This window comes from Heterodontus francisci, chromosome 35 (assembly GCF_036365525.1).
Source record: "Heterodontus francisci isolate sHetFra1 chromosome 35, sHetFra1.hap1, whole genome shotgun sequence".
NCBI classification, from domain to species: Eukaryota; Metazoa; Chordata; class Chondrichthyes; order Heterodontiformes; family Heterodontidae; genus Heterodontus; species Heterodontus francisci.
This window is the reverse complement of record NC_090405.1, coordinates 45,540,203-45,557,978: the sequence shown is the minus strand read 5'-3', so window position 1 is coordinate 45,557,978 and position 17,776 is coordinate 45,540,203. Positions and strand designations below refer to the sequence as shown.

General features: G+C 44.8%; 1 long non-coding RNA gene across 1 annotated transcript; it reads right to left on the bottom strand.

Moving 5' to 3' along the window:
• Positions 1-2,261: 2,261 nt before the first annotated feature.
• Positions 2,262-5,057, bottom strand: LOC137350487 (uncharacterized). The gene is made up of 3 exons (XR_010969441.1): positions 4,974-5,057; positions 2,822-2,941; positions 2,262-2,676 (listed from the first exon to the last, which is right to left on the bottom strand). It is a non-coding gene; the product is annotated as an uncharacterized lncRNA (long non-coding RNA).
• Between the last annotated feature and the right edge of the window lie 12,719 nt (positions 5,058-17,776).

The window sequence follows — 17,776 nt, the reverse complement described above, 5'->3', positions numbered from 1 at the left end:
TGTTGCACCTTCTCTTGTGCCACCCTGGTCACTATTGAAAACAGCCAAACATTGCATTTGCACTACAATAGCACCATCCCTTTTAGAGAAACAGTAGGAAAAATACTCAATCAGACCCGTGACTGAGCATTTCCACAGCCAGTCTCTGATGTCAAGGAGATGGCGGGGAGAGTGCAGAGAATGTAGACACATCCAAATTGTTGCCATGGTGATAACCCAGCTATGAAGAATGCAGCAGCTAGTCACGTGCTTTTGTTTTGTTTGAGGTTTCCATGGCATCTTTCACCTGCATTATGTTTCAGTTCCATACAATATGGCTTTCAGTGGCCGGATTGGTTTACTTCCAGCTGTTTCCTGCTCCTCTCTGGAACAGTGTTGACAATTACAGCAATATCTTGCCTCACTGTCTACTTTTATACTGTTGTCATCTTGATATTGTCAGATTGTATTGCTGCTACGGGGTTTTTACACGATTGGTATTTAGCAGGAACTGCAAAACGCACCACAGAGAGTTAGAGCCCTGACTCAGGCAATCTCGCCAACAAACCAATTTCTTTGATAACATCAGTGTGTTTCTTTCTAGGCCTGGTTTCACATTTAAAAAAAAATTCTTTCATGAGATGTGGGCATCACTGGCAAGGCCAGCATTTGTTGCCCATCCCTAGTCGCTCTTGACAACTGAATGGCTTGCTAGGCCATTTCGGAGGGCAGTTAAGAGCCAACCACATTGCTGTGAGTCTGGAGTCACATGTAGGCCATTTCCTACAGTTGAGGTATTTCCTTCCCTAAAGGAGGCATTAGTGAACCAGATGGGTTTTTATGAAAGTGATAGTTTCATGGCACCATTACTGAGACTAGCTTTCAATTCCAGATCCTTTTTTTAAAACTAATTAATTGAATTTATTAATTCATTGAATTGAAATTCCACCAGCTGCCATGGTGGGATTTGAACCCGTGTCCCCGGGGCATTAGCCTGGGCCTCTGGATTGCTAGTTCAGTGCCATTACCACTACGCCAACGTCTTGCCTCAAGTCTCTTTTATATCAATGTGAGCTCTGGCAGGTTGCAGTAGAAGATTGTTGATCACCATCTGATAATAATTGAGTCCCATATTGTCCTTAACATCCGTGCACCTTCCAGTTGCAGTGGACAGTGATTTCGTTTCATTGTCCAAAGGTATTAATGGATATGGGGCAAAGGCAGGTATATGAAGTTAGGTCACAGATCACCTATGATCTCACTGAATGGCGGAACAGGCTCGGGGGGTTAAACGGCCGACTCCTGTTCCTGGGATCTGACATTCCCAAGAGTGGAAACTCCATCTTCAATTATTTATTTTTTCCAGCCCTCTGAACCTCCTCTTATTAATATCTACACTGAACACTCTTTTTTAAGCTGGATTTCTTTTTGCTCGAGTTAAACTACAATCACAAGGAGAGATTGAGGTGACTAGCATAGCGGAAGCTCGATAAACACCTGAGGGAGAAAGGAATAGAAGAGTATGGTAATGGTGTGAGAAGAAGTATGGTGGGAGGAGGCTTGTTTCTTTTTATTCGTTCGTGGGATGTGGGCGTCGCTGGCCAGGCCGGCATTTATTGCCCATCCCCAATTGCCCTTGAGAAGGTGGTGGTGAGCTGCCTTCTTGAACTGCCTCGTGTGGAGCATAAACACCAGCATGGACTAGTTGGGCCGAATGGCCTGTTTCTCTGCTGTAAATTCCAATGTAATGACTCAAAAAGCAAACTGCAGCTGGAAATCTTAAATTAAGAAAAAAGAAAATGCCGGAAACACTCAGCAGGTCAGGCAAGTTCTGCGGAGAAAAGAACAAAGTTAAAGGGTTATGACCCTCCATCAGAACTCAGGTCAGAAAAAGAATGAAGGGGAGGAGATTTGGCACCCAGGAAATTGGACATGGTCAGGAATGCAAAACATGTGGGATGGCTTTTACCACCTCTTCATACGATATTAGTCACCAGGGTGTGGCATTCCCTAATGGTCAGCCGATGAATATAAGATTTTGTGTTCAGGATAGTGACAGAGAGACCTCAGAATCTAACTCCATAGAACCAGCCCGCGGCCAGATCCCGCAACTACCTCTGTGACAGTTAATATAGCAAAATTGAATGGGACATGTTAATTCAGCAACTTACAATGGGAAGAAAAACACAACTAAAAATTTCAACACCAGGAGTAAGGTCTGTGGACAGGAAGTGCATGCCCTACAAAAGATTTTAATAATATAATAGATGGTTTACAGGGCCAATTATTTTCCACTCGTGGTTGTTAGTCAAATAATCATCCTTCAGTATAAATGAACTGTATTATCATAATTCTGAACGCTATTGGATTGCATTTGTTAAAACACATTTCAGTCAACCTTCCCGACCTGTTCTGGCTATAAGAACGATAATTTTTTCCACTTCGAAGGACGTACTATTAAGTCAGATGTACTCTGGAATGTAGTTATGATTCTCAAAACCATGAGAGTTTGTTCCAGCGAAGATCAAGAAATCATAGATTCATATAATGAGGCAACACAGAAGTTGGCCAGTCAGGCCTTTGTAACTTTGCTGGCTTGTTGAAGAAGCTACCACTGAGGAACGGAATACCTCAAGGTTGTTGTTTAGACTTAACTGAGCTGTGAGGTAAGACTGACGACTTGTGAGATTCTTTACCCTGTGGGGAACGGAATGAGGGGAGTCAGAAAAACACATAAGAGGGCAACCGGTCTAGAAAAGGCAAATGAGGCACATTATTTCAAGTTGAAATGTAACAGTCTGACCATGTGGCGCACATTTAAATTGACGGAAGACAAACTTACGACTAACGTCAAGATGTTTTCCTTCATACAAAGATGTCTTGTGCGGAATGGACTTCGAGGTCAGGCCGTGCAGTGGTTCACAAACTGGGGTCCGTCAACCCCCCTGGGGGTCCAGAGGGTCTGCAAAATAAACGTGAAATGTGAGCTGGGAGGTGGGCTAACAGTGCAGCCGCCAGATGTGCAACACAGAGTAGGCTGGTTGTCTGAACAAGGAGGGAAGTGCACAGGAATAGACAGACTCTGCAGTGAGAAACAAGCACACCCATCTCACTGATATCTGTAAGCAAATACCTGTTTTCTTAAAAGCAACATTAAAACGCTCTTTACTTGCCGCACTTTCATATTATGAGTATTATATGGTATTATAATTTAAATGAGGGGCACATGATTACCAATCCTTTTGTAAAGGGGTCCTTCAACCAAAAAAAGATTTCAGAACCTCTCAGATAGTGCCTTTGAATCATTCAGGGAACAGTTGGATCCTGTGAGAGGGGAACTGTTGTTTCCCGGATGGATGAGCTCGGATAAGTGAAATGGTCTCTCTCATCTTGTCTACTTGTGACTACTTCACCTACTGCTAGCACACATCAGCCCTCCCCTGGATGTGAACACTTTGATTTGAGAGCAATGAGCTGCTTGTGATTCAGAAACAAGCTGTTTTGAGTGGCAATAAAACAGTATTTTTTATTTAACTAGCAACAATAGCATTGAGTTCTTTTTTCCCCATTTTAGTCAGTGTTTAGTTTTCACAATGCACAGGAAGATTATAGAGTCATGGAAATAAGGTACAGATGGAGGCTCTTCAGCCCATTCCGCCTCTATGGATGCTAGCTCTCCAACCACAGAGATCTATCTACTCTAATTATGTTTACCTGCACTTTCCTCATGCCCTTTATTAACTTTTCTACAAGTATTCATCTAATCCCCTTCTTTTGTTTTGTTTCCCCTTTAAACATTGCAGTTGGCTACCCTCAAGAATCATTTGCATTTCACTCCTTAATAAAGTGGTGCATGAGTAAAAAGTACCCTTTAAGCTCTTTGAAACTGCACAGTTGCATTTTGCCAATCACCAACAGCATGCACCAGCATTCAATAGGGTCCCGTCATTATATATAAGTTCTTTTTGACTTACATTAATGAGCTGGGCTTGGGTGTACAGGGCACAATTTCAAAGTTTGCAGGTGACACAAAACTTGGTAATGTCGTAAACATTGAGGGGGAGTTGGAGTGGCAAAATGGGCAGACACATGGGCAGATGTAATTTAATACAGAGAAGTGTGAAAAGAGACATTTTGGAAGGAAGAATGAGGAGAGGCAATATAAACTAAATTTAATATTAAATATTAAATGGGGTGCAGGAGCAGAGAGATCTGGAGATATATAGTATATATATAAAAATATATATATAAATCTTTGCAGATGGCAGGACATTTTGATAAGGCTGTTAAAAAATACAAGATTTTTTGGCTTAATAGCGGCACAGAATATAATAGCAAGGAAGTTATCCTTAACCTTTACAAGTCACTGGTTAATCTTCCTCTGGATTATTTATGTCTGAGCACCACACTTTAGGAAGGATTTCAAGACCTTGAATGAGGGTGCAGAGGGAGACTTCAGTGATGTGGAGAGACTAGAGAAGCTGGGGTTGTTCTCCTTAGAGCAGAGACGGTTAAGGGGATATTTGATAGAAGCGTTCACAATTATGGAGGGTTTTGATAGAAGAAACGGAGATGAGGATTTTTTTTTAACGCAGAGAGTTGTTTTGATCTGGAATGCACTGGCTGAAAAGGGGGTGGAAGCAGATTCAATAGTAACTTTCAAAACGGAAATTTTCAGACATTTGGAGTAAGAGCAGGGCAGTGGGACTAATTGGATAACTCTTTCAAAGAGACAGCACAGGGATGAGGGGCCGAGTGGCTTCTTCTGTGCTGTTTGATTCTATGATCATGTGTTTCTGCTTGCTAGTGCAGGTTTTAAAGTCAACAAGTCACACTCCTTTTATTCCATAAATTATTCATTTTACTTCAATGTAATTTTTCTTATTCAGCCACCTGAACTGGCCAGAAGTAACCAGAACATAATGCGTTAGCTTTTCACACCTTGTCTAAGTGTCTTTGAACCTGCAAATACATAACAAGTGACTGGCACTGACCTTTGAGTTAATGCGTAAATGTTTTCCCATTCTGTGTACAACACTGTACGACTCTGTTAACCTGCCTGGCCCTTTGTTTCGGGATTAAATCAGAGCAGGTTTTTCGCTGGTCAGCCTCGGTCTAGCAGTAGCTTGGCATTTCCTCTCAGCTGCTTTTTTGCTTTGTTTTAAAAAAAAAAATTCTGTATTTCTCTTCTTGCCCTTCTCTTTGCGTTTTGTTAAAGCTGGCTTGACGTGATTCATTTAGTTGATGAGCTGGACTACAATGAGAGGGCGCTAGTGCCTCAGTCTAAAATCTGAACTGATATTGTGGGCTGCGTTTTCCTGGCCCTCTGGACACAGGCTGGGAGATGGGAGGGCTGGCAATACGGTCGGGGAAGGCGTCGCAAGGGGAGCCCAAGACCATCCTGTTGCCATGACATATTGCCTGCGGTGGGAACCTTAGCGGATTGAGTCACTTAATGGGCCCATTTAAGAGCCACTTCCCACCCACCCCCCTACCCCCTCCCGCGGGCATTTTGCCTGCGTCTGGAGGGCCCCCCTGCCGCATGGAGAGACCACCAGGTAAATCCTGGCAGCCTCCCAGCAGGATCCCGGGCAGAGGCCCTCCTTCATACTGCTCCATGGGTCATGGAGGGTCCCCCTGGCAGCAATGGATGCCCTGCGTCTAATTCACTACTGGTGCAACATGACCACCCCCCCCTCCCCCTCCCCCACCCCAACCTCCGATCGCCAGGGCCTGTCAGCCTGGCCCACGGCTGCTCAAACATTACCTACCTGCTCTTTGAGCCGCCCTCTCCCTCGAGCTGCAGCCTCTGCAGTGGCCACCAGGAGCAGTGGCGCTTCCAAGGCTGGGCTGATGAGCTGCCGGCCCTCTGATTGGTCCGGCAGCTCTGGGGCGTGCGGGCCGCCATCCTCAATTTGATGGCGGCTCCGGCGGTGGCCTGTTAATTGGCTCTCGCCGGCAAAGTGCTGCCCCAGGGTTCCACTGCTCGTCAGAGCAGGGTCGGCTTCTGCTTTCAGCCCCGGTGGCGGGACCTGACCCACAGCGGAAAAATTCAGCCCCTGTGATCCGTTTCTGCTGATAACATGCATAAGAATTTCAGTTAAAACGTGGGCACACTATCACTTGGCCTCATGTTTCAATAAACACGAGGCTGGCTATTACCTGGTGTTTGACACTGTGCGAGTCCTTTTGGTGTTTGCTGTGAACTGGTATTTTGTATGTTCAACCTACAGAGAGGCGCTCCACCTATTTCAGCAAGACACGGTACACTGAGAGCAAACTTGCATTTATATAGCACCTTTCACAACCTCAGGACATCCCAAAGTGCTTTGCAGCCAATGGAGTACTTTTGAAGTATTGTCACTGTTATAATGTAGGAAATCAATGCAGTCAATTTGCACTCAGCAAGATCCCACAAACAATGCGGTAATGACCAGATCATCTGTTTTAGTGACGTTGAGTATAAATATTGGCCAGGACATCGAGGAGGATTTGCCTGCCTTTCTTTGATATCGTGCCTCGGAATCTTTTATATCCACCTGAGAGGGCAGTCTGGGCCTCGGTTTTAGCATCTCATTTGAAAGCCCGTGCCTCCGACAGTGCAACACTCCCTTAGTACTGCACTTGGAATGTTTGCCTAGATTATGTGCTCAAGTCTCTGGTGTGGGGCATAAGTAATGGAGGAACTATTAGTAATTTGTTGAGCATTTCAACTAATGATAACATGATGTCCAACTCCTCTACAAGTGGTCTACAGGTCCTCTATGACAATGCGCGATACATGTGACTAACGGCCTGCTTGGGTATAAAATTGAAACCCGACTCGGGCCCGACCCAACCACGGACAACCTGAACCCGACCCGGGCCCGAGCCCTTTAAGTTTTTTCCCGCACCCGACCCGACCTGACCCGACATGAATATTGCAATAAATTTAATGATATCAAACATGTTATTGTGCTCTACCTTGTCCAAATGGTGGTACGAGTGATCCTGTTCATCCGTTCCACAGCAGGCTATTCCTGCAGATGGAGTTGTGGGGAATCATGGGTGAGCCTGATCCCGTGAGTTCCTGGAGGCAGCACCGTCCAGCCTGACCCGAGCCCGAATACTGGACTCGGAATATAGACCCGACCCGAACCCGACACGTAGTCGGTCTAGTCGGGTTCGGGTCAGGCAGCCAGGCTTTACATGTGACTGTGTGTGTTGTAAACAGTGTGTGGAATAAAAGCTTTTATTAAAAGTGGCGCTCCCCACCACTCATAGCGGGACGATGGCACTAACACGGGCTGCCCACTCTATCAGTTGGATGCTTCACATGATCAAAAGGTTCTGATACTATTTAAACCTTGAGATGGGCAGAAACCATTCCTACAAGCTAACCAGTGCATTTGGTAATTTGCATCGGAAAACGCCACTCTGTTTTAATTCATATTGCTTGTTTACTCTCTCAGTGACTGTGGGCATATGAACAGCAGAGGCAGAAGCAGAGGAACTGGAAACTCCATCGTAACTTAGCAGGAGGAATGGATGGCGAACAAATACCAAAGGATAAAAATTGTCTATTCGATAAAGCTGGTTGGGTTAGCTGTTCCTGAACTACTTGATGGTGCTATTGTCATATAATTTACATAGAACTTCACCCTAACAAGGTTAGTGAGCATCTATTTCTGCCTGAAATCGCCACTGTGCTGAGCACGGTGTAAAAGACGACTTTCTAATTGATGCCAACGGTATGGAAATTAATTCGGTGTCACTTGCCTGATGTAGAAGATTGCCTGAGTAAATTGCGGATGGTTTAGATGGTGGGGTCTGCATTTGATCACTGGTGTCGCTGACATGGCAACACATATATATTGTCCCTTAATTGCACTAAGGGAGGTGGTGATGGATGTTCCTCATGAACTGCTAGAATCCCTGTGCTGTTGATACTCCCAAATAGTGTTAGGCAGGGAATTCCAGGATATTGGCCCATAGGATGGTGAAGGAATAGTGATATAGATTCTGGACAGCATGGTGTGTGACTTTCTCGGCAGTTGAGGTCACATGGCTTGGCAGGTTGTTGCCAAAATAAGCTTTGGTGACTTACTGTAGTGTATTGTACCAACAGTATCTGCTGCAGCCAGAGTGCAGTAGAGGAAGTGGACATTGAGTTGTTAAAGGAGTAAGACATGCCAAGAAAATGTAACCAACAAAGAAATCCCAAATCTTAGGAAGAACTCATACAGTTTGGACTTTTTACCAATACTTTATCATGCTCACAGTTGAAAAGCAGTTTCCAGAACCCAGACGGGTGGCGCAGTGGTTAGCACCGCAGCCTCATAACTCCAGCGACCCGGGTTCGATTCTGGGTACTGCCTGTGTGGAGCTTGCCATTTCTCCCTGTGACCATGTGGGTTTCAGCCGGGTGCTCCGGTTTCCTCCCACAGCCAAACACTTGCAGGTTGATAGGTAAATTGGCCACTATAAATTGCCCCTAGTATTGGTCGGGGATGTGGTATTAATGTGGGATTAGTATAAATGGGTAGTTGATGATCAGCACAGACTTGGTGGGCTGAAGGGCCTGTTTCAGTGCTGTATCTCTAAATAAATCAAAATAACACCCAATCCAACCCCATCTGCATCAAAGCCCATAGTTCTACTCTCTGTCATGTTAAGACTGGTTTAGTAAGAAATCCTGAACTGCAGTGAGCCCATAACTGGGTAATATGTGGGAAATCTGTTAGATATCCGTGTCACCTGAGAAGTCTTACAGATTTATCGTTCCCACTTGTTGCTATCAACTTCATTCCTGCAATTATGCTACCCAAGATGTGGGATTAGTTTAGATGAGGTGCAAGTTCTAAAGGGTCACCACGTGGGAACATGAAGACAGAAGCCCACTCACTGAGACCCTGCTGTTTGAAGACCACCAGTTAGACTTACCAAAAGGACTAAACGAAAAGTGAGATGAAGACGCTAAGGATATTTTGAAAATAGTAGAACAATTTCAGTTCCAAGATTTGTCTTCAGACAGGTTTATTACCACAAACACCTAGAAGGTTACTATTCAGCTGCAATTGAAATAAACCTCCTTTGTATAATCTTCCCAATATTGTTGAATAAACCCCTTTCTCCTGAGTGCAAGATGTATCTTACAGTTCTGATTTCTGATCAATTTGCGTACTGTTGCAGTGTCAGAGGAAATTTTTGTTCTGTGGCTTCAACCTATGCAAACAAATGGAAGTATAAATGTTAAAGAAGATTGACTGTATTATTACTGCTCTGCGGCCTCTGATATATGTAAACAAGTTGCCTAAAGAGAGGCCTGACCTGTGAATCTCAGATGAGTCAGTCATAGCGGCAGAAAGAGCATGTGTCTGAATACAAAGAGATAATTAAGAAATAATAGAACTCCTACATGATTTATGTGCATGGATTAAATGTCAGATTTGAAAAGTTGCAGGTTAAATTGTGGTGACCTGCTAGAGCACAGCTGAAAAATTTCTCTGTATATCATAACTTCTTAAGTGCGGATGCCAAATGTACTCTTATTATAACACCATGCTTCCAACTGCAGCAATATCTTGCCATTAGGGTCATTCTGTATAAGTCTGCTACCAAGGGAATGACTACTTGCTGGCCATGTTACATAGATAACCCTGCTTAAAACATACTCAATTCATTGAGGATGGATCAGGGTCAACATGTCTTTTAAGGAGTGCAAAGCTTGAGCATAAAGTAAGTGCCTGGAATTATGTAGAAATTACAACAGGCAAACAGGCCATTTGGCCCAACCAGTCCTTGTTGGTAATGAGAACTGAAAATACTGGTGAGACTGCATCAGTGCAAAGAGAGGCAGAGTTAACATTTCAGGTCAATGACCTTTCATCAGTTATTGTTGGCATTTATCCTCCAGATGATCAATACTCCTCGGCCCATATGCCCATATCTCTTTAGCCCTTCATCATTCATCCATCTATGTATCTCCACCCTGAACCACTGAAGAATCCATACAGGTAAAGCTTCTGTTAGCCTCATATGGAATGCACACTCTGCCTTGTGGGGACAGACCTATTTATAACAAAAACCAAGAGAGCTTAAGCATAGCTAATGTCACATAATCTCCAGGCACTGGTAAACATTCTGGTCCCTACCCAATCACGATCACCCTATCTGTTAGGCTCCGACTTGCAGTTTTATCTGAAGCTGCATGTGAGAAATCCTAGTTCCTATTGACAACTCCATCCCTCCACATTCTATTAATGATGAAACTGGCTGGCCAATTAGCAATAGTGCCCCGGAGTCCTGCAGAGCTGTTTGGTTCAGGTCTCAGATTAATGAGTCTGCCACAGAAGTTTGGTCATTGAAGAAATGTCAAGTAGAGATTTGAGGCCTTGCTAGGCAGACAGTAAGTGCCAGGAGCACCTGATAAGCAGCATTGTGAGCACTAAAATGGATGAGTTCAGTGCCACCAACCTCATCATCACTGCATGGCCACACTCCACTGAAAGCAGACCCCTTCAGTTGAAGTTGCAGAGGTTAAACTTCCTGCCTCTCGGCAACCCAATGACCCCTGGATAGAGGAGCCCATTCTCCAGGTAATGGCTCCAAAGGCCGTTGTTTCAAGGCTCAGAGATTTCTCATCAGCTGCGGTCAGCAAGGTGATGTGATCTGGATGGCCAAGCCCATTGCCGTGCACCAGGTTTACTTGTCCACAACTGCTTACTCCAGATCCTCATGTCAGGAGTTTTGGTGGAGGGACATGCCTGTTATGAAGCTAACCACCCATCTCCACCTTGAGAGATGGGCTGGTGTAGGCCAGAGCTTCCCCTTGCTACAACCACATTCTCTTTATGCTACAAATTTATCTCATAACTCACTTGGCTATGAGTAGAAATGTCAGCTGAAGATCCAATTATCTAATTTTTGTAGCTTCTCAACCTATGGAGCTTTTTTTTTATTTGTTCATGGGATGTGGGCATCGCTGGCTAGGCCAACGTTTATTGCCCATCCCTAATTTCCCTTGAGAAAGTGGTGATGAGCTGTCTTCTTGAACCGCTGCAGTCCACGTGGTGCAGGTACACCCACAGTGCTATTAGGAATGGAGTTCCACGATTTTGACCCGGCGACAGTGAAGGAACGGTGATATAGTTCCAAGTCAGGATGGTGTCTGGCTTGGAGGGGAACTTGCAGGTGGTGGTGTTCCCAGGCATCTGCTCCTTTGTCCTTCCAGGTGGTAGAGGTTGCGGATTTGGAAGGTGCTGGTACACACTGCTGCGACTGTGTGTCAGTGGTGGTGGGACTGAATGTTGAAGGTGGTGGACGGGGTGCCATCAAGTGGCTGCTTTGTCTTGGATGGTGTCGAGCTTCTTGAGTGTTGTTGGAGATGTACCAATCCAGGCAAGTGGAGAGTATTCCATCAGACTCCTGACTTGTGCCTTGTAGATCATAAACAGGCACTCTGGAGTCAGGAGGTGAGTTACTTGCCGCAGGATTCCTAGCCTCTGACCTGCTCTTGTAGCCACAGTATTTATATGGCTTCTCCAGTTCAGGTTCTGGTCAATGGTGACCCCCCAGGATGTTGATAGTGGGGGATTCAGCAATGGTAATGCCATTGAATGTCAAGGGGAAATGGTTAGATTATCTCTTGTTGGAGATGTTCATTGCCTGGTACTTGTGTGGCATCAATGTTACTTGCCACTTGATAGCCCAAACCTGCATGTTGTCCAGGTCTTGTTGCATACGGACATGGGCTACTTCAGTATCTGAGGAGTTGCGAATGGTGCTGAACATTGTGCAATCACCAGCGAACATTCCCACTTCTGACCTTATGACTGAAGGAAGGTCTTTGATGAAGCAACTGAAGATGGTTGGGCCTAGAACACTAACCTAAGGAAAGCCTGCAATGATGTCTTGGGACTGAGATGATTGACCTCCAACAACCACAACTGTCTTCCTTTGTGCTAGGTATGATGCCAACCAGCAGAGAGTTTTCCCCTTGATTCTCATTGACTCCAGTTTTGCTAGGGCTCCTTGATGCCATACTCGTACAAATGCTGCCTTGATGTCAAGGGCAGTCACTCTTACCTCACCTCTTGAGTTCGGCTCTTTTGTCCATGTTTGAACCAAGGCTGTAATGAGGTCAGGAGTTGAGTGGTCTTGTTGGAACCCAAGCTGAGCATCAGTGAGCAGGTTATTGCTGAGCAAGTGCCGCTTGATAGCACTGTCAACGTCCCCTTCCATCACTTTGCTGATGATCGGGGGTAGACTGATAGGGTGATAATTGGCCGGGTCGGATTTGTCCTGCTTTTTGTGCACAGGACATACCTGGGCAATTTTCCACATTGTTGGGTAGGTGCCAGTGTTGTAGCTCTACTGGAACAGTTTGGCTAGGAGCGCGGCTAGTTCTGGAGCACAAGTCTTCAGAAGCTCTTGTAAACTCTTCTTTCCTTCTCCATTGAAGGCAGTGACTCATATTGGGTGATGGTCCCGTGCACAAGAGTACCCTCCATTGGCTTGCTCAAGGAAACGTGCACCAACATGTGAAGCCAGACAGTGAATTGCAGCAGGCTATTTGACTGTGGAAAGGTAATATTAGTGAGCACCTTGCTGTCTTCGTCTGATGCTCACACACATGCACTGTCCAACAGGCCAGGAACCTGACTGATTATTTTTTGTTCCCCTAACCCCAAGCAACTCAGGCTAATTGCCACCACGGATGAGATCAGCTAACCTGATACAGTGCACGGATCGAATCTGGGACTGCCCCGGCTTAAATATCTCAGTTTCATACTGGGGAGTGCACTTCTGAACAGTTCTGGTTGAGCTCCTTTCTGACCAAGTTTTTTAACTGTTGAAAGTCCTAAAAAAGCAAACGAATAAAAGCAGGGACGACATTACAGTGCCAATTTTAAAATCAGTGGTCTTATACTTTTGGCCTTCAGGTTTATCATATGATTTCCGTAGGTCTCTGAATAAAACTACAATATAAAAATGGGAACTGAGCTTGTATGCAATGCTCTGCCGACAGATCTTCTATGTACCTTTCAACTACTTACCAAATAAATCAAGACAGTTCAGTGATAAGTCAAAGCAGGCTTGCGATCCACAATAAAAGTTTATTTACCCAGACAGCTGGTTCGCCAATACTGAAGATTTACTCCTACAAGAAGTCCCAGTTTTCCCATTGAGGATGATGCAAATGAGTACAGGCTAGAAATAATTGTTGCTGATATTATTGTACAAATGTTTAACACACTTGTACCAAATATCACTTTGTTAATGGAAGTGTTAACCTGTTCAAAATAAAATAGGTTCAATTGCTAAAGCGAGGGATTTTTTTACGATATAAAACAGAAAATGCTGGAAATACTCAGCAGGTCTGGCCGCATCTGTGGAGAGAAAAACAGTTAATGTTTCAGGTCTGTGACCTTTCAGGATATCATGATGGGGCTTTACAGGGGTTCATTAAAAGTATGAAAGACCGCAAATCATGGGTGAGCTACAGGCAGCAATGACTTCTGGTAGTCTTCTGCACAGCAACTTGCATTTATATAGCACCTTCAACATAGTAAAAGTCCCAAGGTGCTTCATAAGACTGTTATCAGACAAAATTTGACCCTGAGCCACATAAAGAGATATTAGGACAGGTGACCAAAAGCTTGGTCAAAGATGTACGTTTTAAGGAGGGGCATTTAAAGAGAGCTGGGGAGGTTTAGGGAGGGAATTTCGGAGCGTAGGGTCCAGGAAGAGTGAAGGAAACCGAGGATGCACAAGAGGCCAGAATTGGAGGAGTGCAGAGATCTTGGAGGTTATAGGTCTGGAAGAACCTACAGAGATAGGGAGCTAAATGACATATTGCATCATTTTTGAGTCAATATTAATACTGATTATCACAGTGCTGTAAAATCCTCTGTACACTCAGAGTGTTGATTTTGACTTCATTATGCCTTCTGCATGAGCTATCACCCCTGATACATATCCAATATATTGTTCACTGAATGGCTTACCACAACTGGTTCTTCTAATGGCCATTGCAACCTTAATCCTCACAACACGATGGACACACAGAGACTGGTGGCTCGTAATGGTTTACTCATCAGAGTAAGTACTCACTTGTTTTGACAGTGTTTTCTCCACCAAAGATTGATTAGGTCACGTCCATGACTAATAGAATTTAAAGTCTGTCTCTTTTTCTGCTAGATGCTAAGCAGGTCCAGAAAAATTCCAGTCTCCATGGACCATATGTTTTAAAAAAATGTTTGCAGCTTGCACACCTGATATCGTACAGTAAGAAAGCGACTTCAGTGTAATACTGAAATATTAGCCATTTAGAGTAAAATTTGTAAAAACTTGGAACATAATTTAAATTAAAAAAATAATATTTAAATTTGTGCTCTCTGCTCAAATTCCCTTTTGGTTTCGCTATCTTCACTTTATTTGTTTTTTATCTAGTTGGCCAGTTATAAAAAAACTAATGTTCAAATACTTGACTTCTCTGCTATCTTACCCCCCCTAACTTGCGTCATCCCCTGCCTTCATAACATAGCTTGGAAGAGAGGTGTGGGTTCAGAGGTCAGGAGTCATTCCAGAAAAATTGCTTTTGATCGGATTACAAACCCCGTCGAAGGATTGTTTCGTTCGGCCAATTGGAAAGTTGTTACGACCGAGGCGGGAGGAGTGCACTGTTAATTCAGTCCCACTTCTCCACAGGTCACAGCATATTCTTTAAAGTTTCCCCACTTGTTGAAACAAGCAGTCAGATACACAATTTCCCCCCAGAATAGAACACACTAACCAGGTTTGTTTACTGAACAACAAAATTAAGAGATAATTATAAAACAAGTCTTAACTAATAATGAAGTAAAACAATATCACAGAGATAACATTTTTAAAATCCAACATTAAATTTTAAAAAGTCCCCTTTACGTTAGCCCCTTCACACTCACATACACACATATATACACCGGTTAACCGAAAGAATAAAAAAAGAGGACATTTTAGATCAGAGCTCTATTACAGACAAAAAAAAAACACCTGGATAGATCACTTGCCCACCCCTGAAAAATAGAAAGCAGATAAGATACGCTGCACCAAACTGGCGTGTAGTCCAACCTCAGAGCACACGCAGGCAGGATCTTTCGAATCTTCCAGAATTAGTTATCTTCAGGCAGCATTGAAAGCTAATTTAGCAGGTTTCCTTCAAGTACCGGAAAAAAGACAAATTGACACACAGAGCTTCAGAGTCTTTTAGGCAATTGTGAGAAAACGAGCTGGGTTGTGGTCTTCTGTTCCTCCTTGCAATTCTCCTTCTTCTGCAGCAAACTTGACTTTTTAAAAACATTCAGCAAGAATCTGGTCTCTTCATCCAGAAGGTAAAGCACACAATGACTCACAACCAGAGAACTTGTCAGTTTTTCTGCCCATCCCAGGTGTTCCGTTGCTACTGGGTTTGTCCAATCAAAGGAGTGCTTGTCACTTTTCTGCCCCTGTTGCCAGGGCTTCTGCTCTAAGCCTAGCCTGAGCCAGGTGACAAACAGCAATACTGTTGCCAATCCGGCTCCCTCACTGTCCTCTTGATTAAAAAACTGACCCAACATTTATTTAGATTAACTAGAGTTTCCTTTAAAAATATTTTTAACAAAACAGAGTCACTTTCATAACAAAGTGCAAAACTAGAGAGTGACATGATTGCACCTCACATGTACCTCCTCGAAATATGCAAAAATTGTGAACAGCAACAACATGCATTTATATAGTGCCTATCACTTAGTAACGCGCCCTAAGGAGCCTAATCAAATAAGAAAAGGTACACTGAGCCAAAGGTGAAGATATTCGTGTCGGCGAACAAAAGCTTGGTCAAAGAGGTAGGTTTCAAGGAGCGTCTTAAAGGAGGAGAGAGGTGGCGAGGCGGATAAGTTAAGGGAGGGAATTCCGAAGCTTAAGACCGAGACATTTGAAGGCACAGACGCCAGTGGTAGGGTGAAGGAAGTTGGGGGTGCACAATCGTCGAGAAAAGGTAAGAAAACCTTGCATTTATATAGTACCTTTAACATAGGGAGCCACGTGAAAGCACTTCACAGAGGCACAATCAGGCAGAAGTGGACACTAAGGCAAAGATACAGATATTAGGAGGGGTGACTGAAGCTTGATCAATGAGGTGGATTTTAAAGGAAGTCTAAAAGGAAGGGAGGGAGATGGAGAGAATTCTACAGTGTGCAGGCAGCTTAGACAGCTGAAGGCAGGGCCACCAATGGTGGGGGAAGGGAGAAAGAGGCATGCTAGAGAAAGGCTGAATTCTGGTGGGGTGGGAGATGGGCTGTTGGGCTGGAGGGGATTGGGGTGGGGGGGTAGTGTTACAGAGGTAGGATGGGATGAGACAATGGAGGAATTTAAACACAAGGATGAACATTTTAATTTTGAGGCACTGGGGGATGGGGTGCCAATGTAAGTCACCGAGGACAGGATTTGGTACAGAGTTGATATCAGCAAAGAAAGACCTGCATTTATCTTGCACCTTTCACAACTTCAGAATGTCCCAACGCACACGACAGCCAATGAAATACCTTCTGAAGTGTGGTCACTGTTGTAAAGTAGGAAGTGCAGCAGCCACCTTGCGCACAGTAAGCTCCCACAAATAGTAATGTGATAATGACCAGTCTGATCCAGAGTGAAAACAATGGGCTGAATTTTGTAAGACGGTTGCCAATTTTGACGGCGGGCAAAAAAAATGGCGGCCGGTCCGCACGGTCCGCACACCGAAGAGGGAACCGCGGCGGCTCATTGAAATAGCCGGGGTGGGCCGCGCTCCCTGATCAAGTGGAGGGGGCGGGCTGTCCGTCCACGGCAATAGCGTCAGCTGCCTCTGCACAGACGCTGACGCCATTATTAAAGGGCTGTTAGCCCTATCGGAATTCAAGGAAAGATTTAATGAAATTAAATAAATACATCGCTTTTGCCCCTCTCCCATCCCCCCTAATAACAATTAAATAAATTATTTGCCCTCTGCCCCAAAACACTTACCTTTACCATCTGACCTTTCCCCCCCCAAACTGCACAAACTTTAAACTATAACCCTTCCACCCATCCCCTACACCCATGATGTTAATTTGACCCCATTCGCAACCCCCCCCCACACGGAGAAACTTACCTCCTCCCCCCTCTCCCCAACATGTTGCGCCTCATTTCCCCGGACAGAGATCCAAAGGTGGGGGAGTGCCGACCACCGGGCCGAAGATCGCAGCTGGACATCAGAAGGTGATGTAAGTTTATTTAAATTAATTATTTAAATTGATTTAAATATTCAAGTTGTGGTCCTGTCGGCCAGCGGCAGGGAGGCTGCCACCACCTGGAGGATCGGGGCGGGCTCTGCCGGTGTCGAGGCCCGTGGCAGGCCTCATCTGGGGCCATCTTTAAGTCCCCCACCCTGCCACGGATCCTGATGTTGAGGGCTCCTTAAAATCCAGCCCAATAGGTGGAATCTTACCTTGAAGGTTCCAGGAAAGAATCAGAAAACCCTGTCAGGACTGTTCCCCAATGCCAACGGCCTCTCCACAGAGGCGGACAGCCAACCGATTCAATTAAGGCCCCTATCATTATCCTTTGCTGACTGAAATTACCGTCGGACAGACCCCCAGCTGACTCCAGAGCCCGGAAGCTACTTGGAGGTGCCCGCCTGGCAGCAGACTGGAGGGCAATGAGAGCCTCTTCTCAAGCTCCCAATGATGGAGCCACAAGCCTGAAATGGCCACAACCCCGTGGCCACAATCATTCCTGTGGAGGGGCTCCTCCATTTTGAAGCACCCTCACATTCACCTAC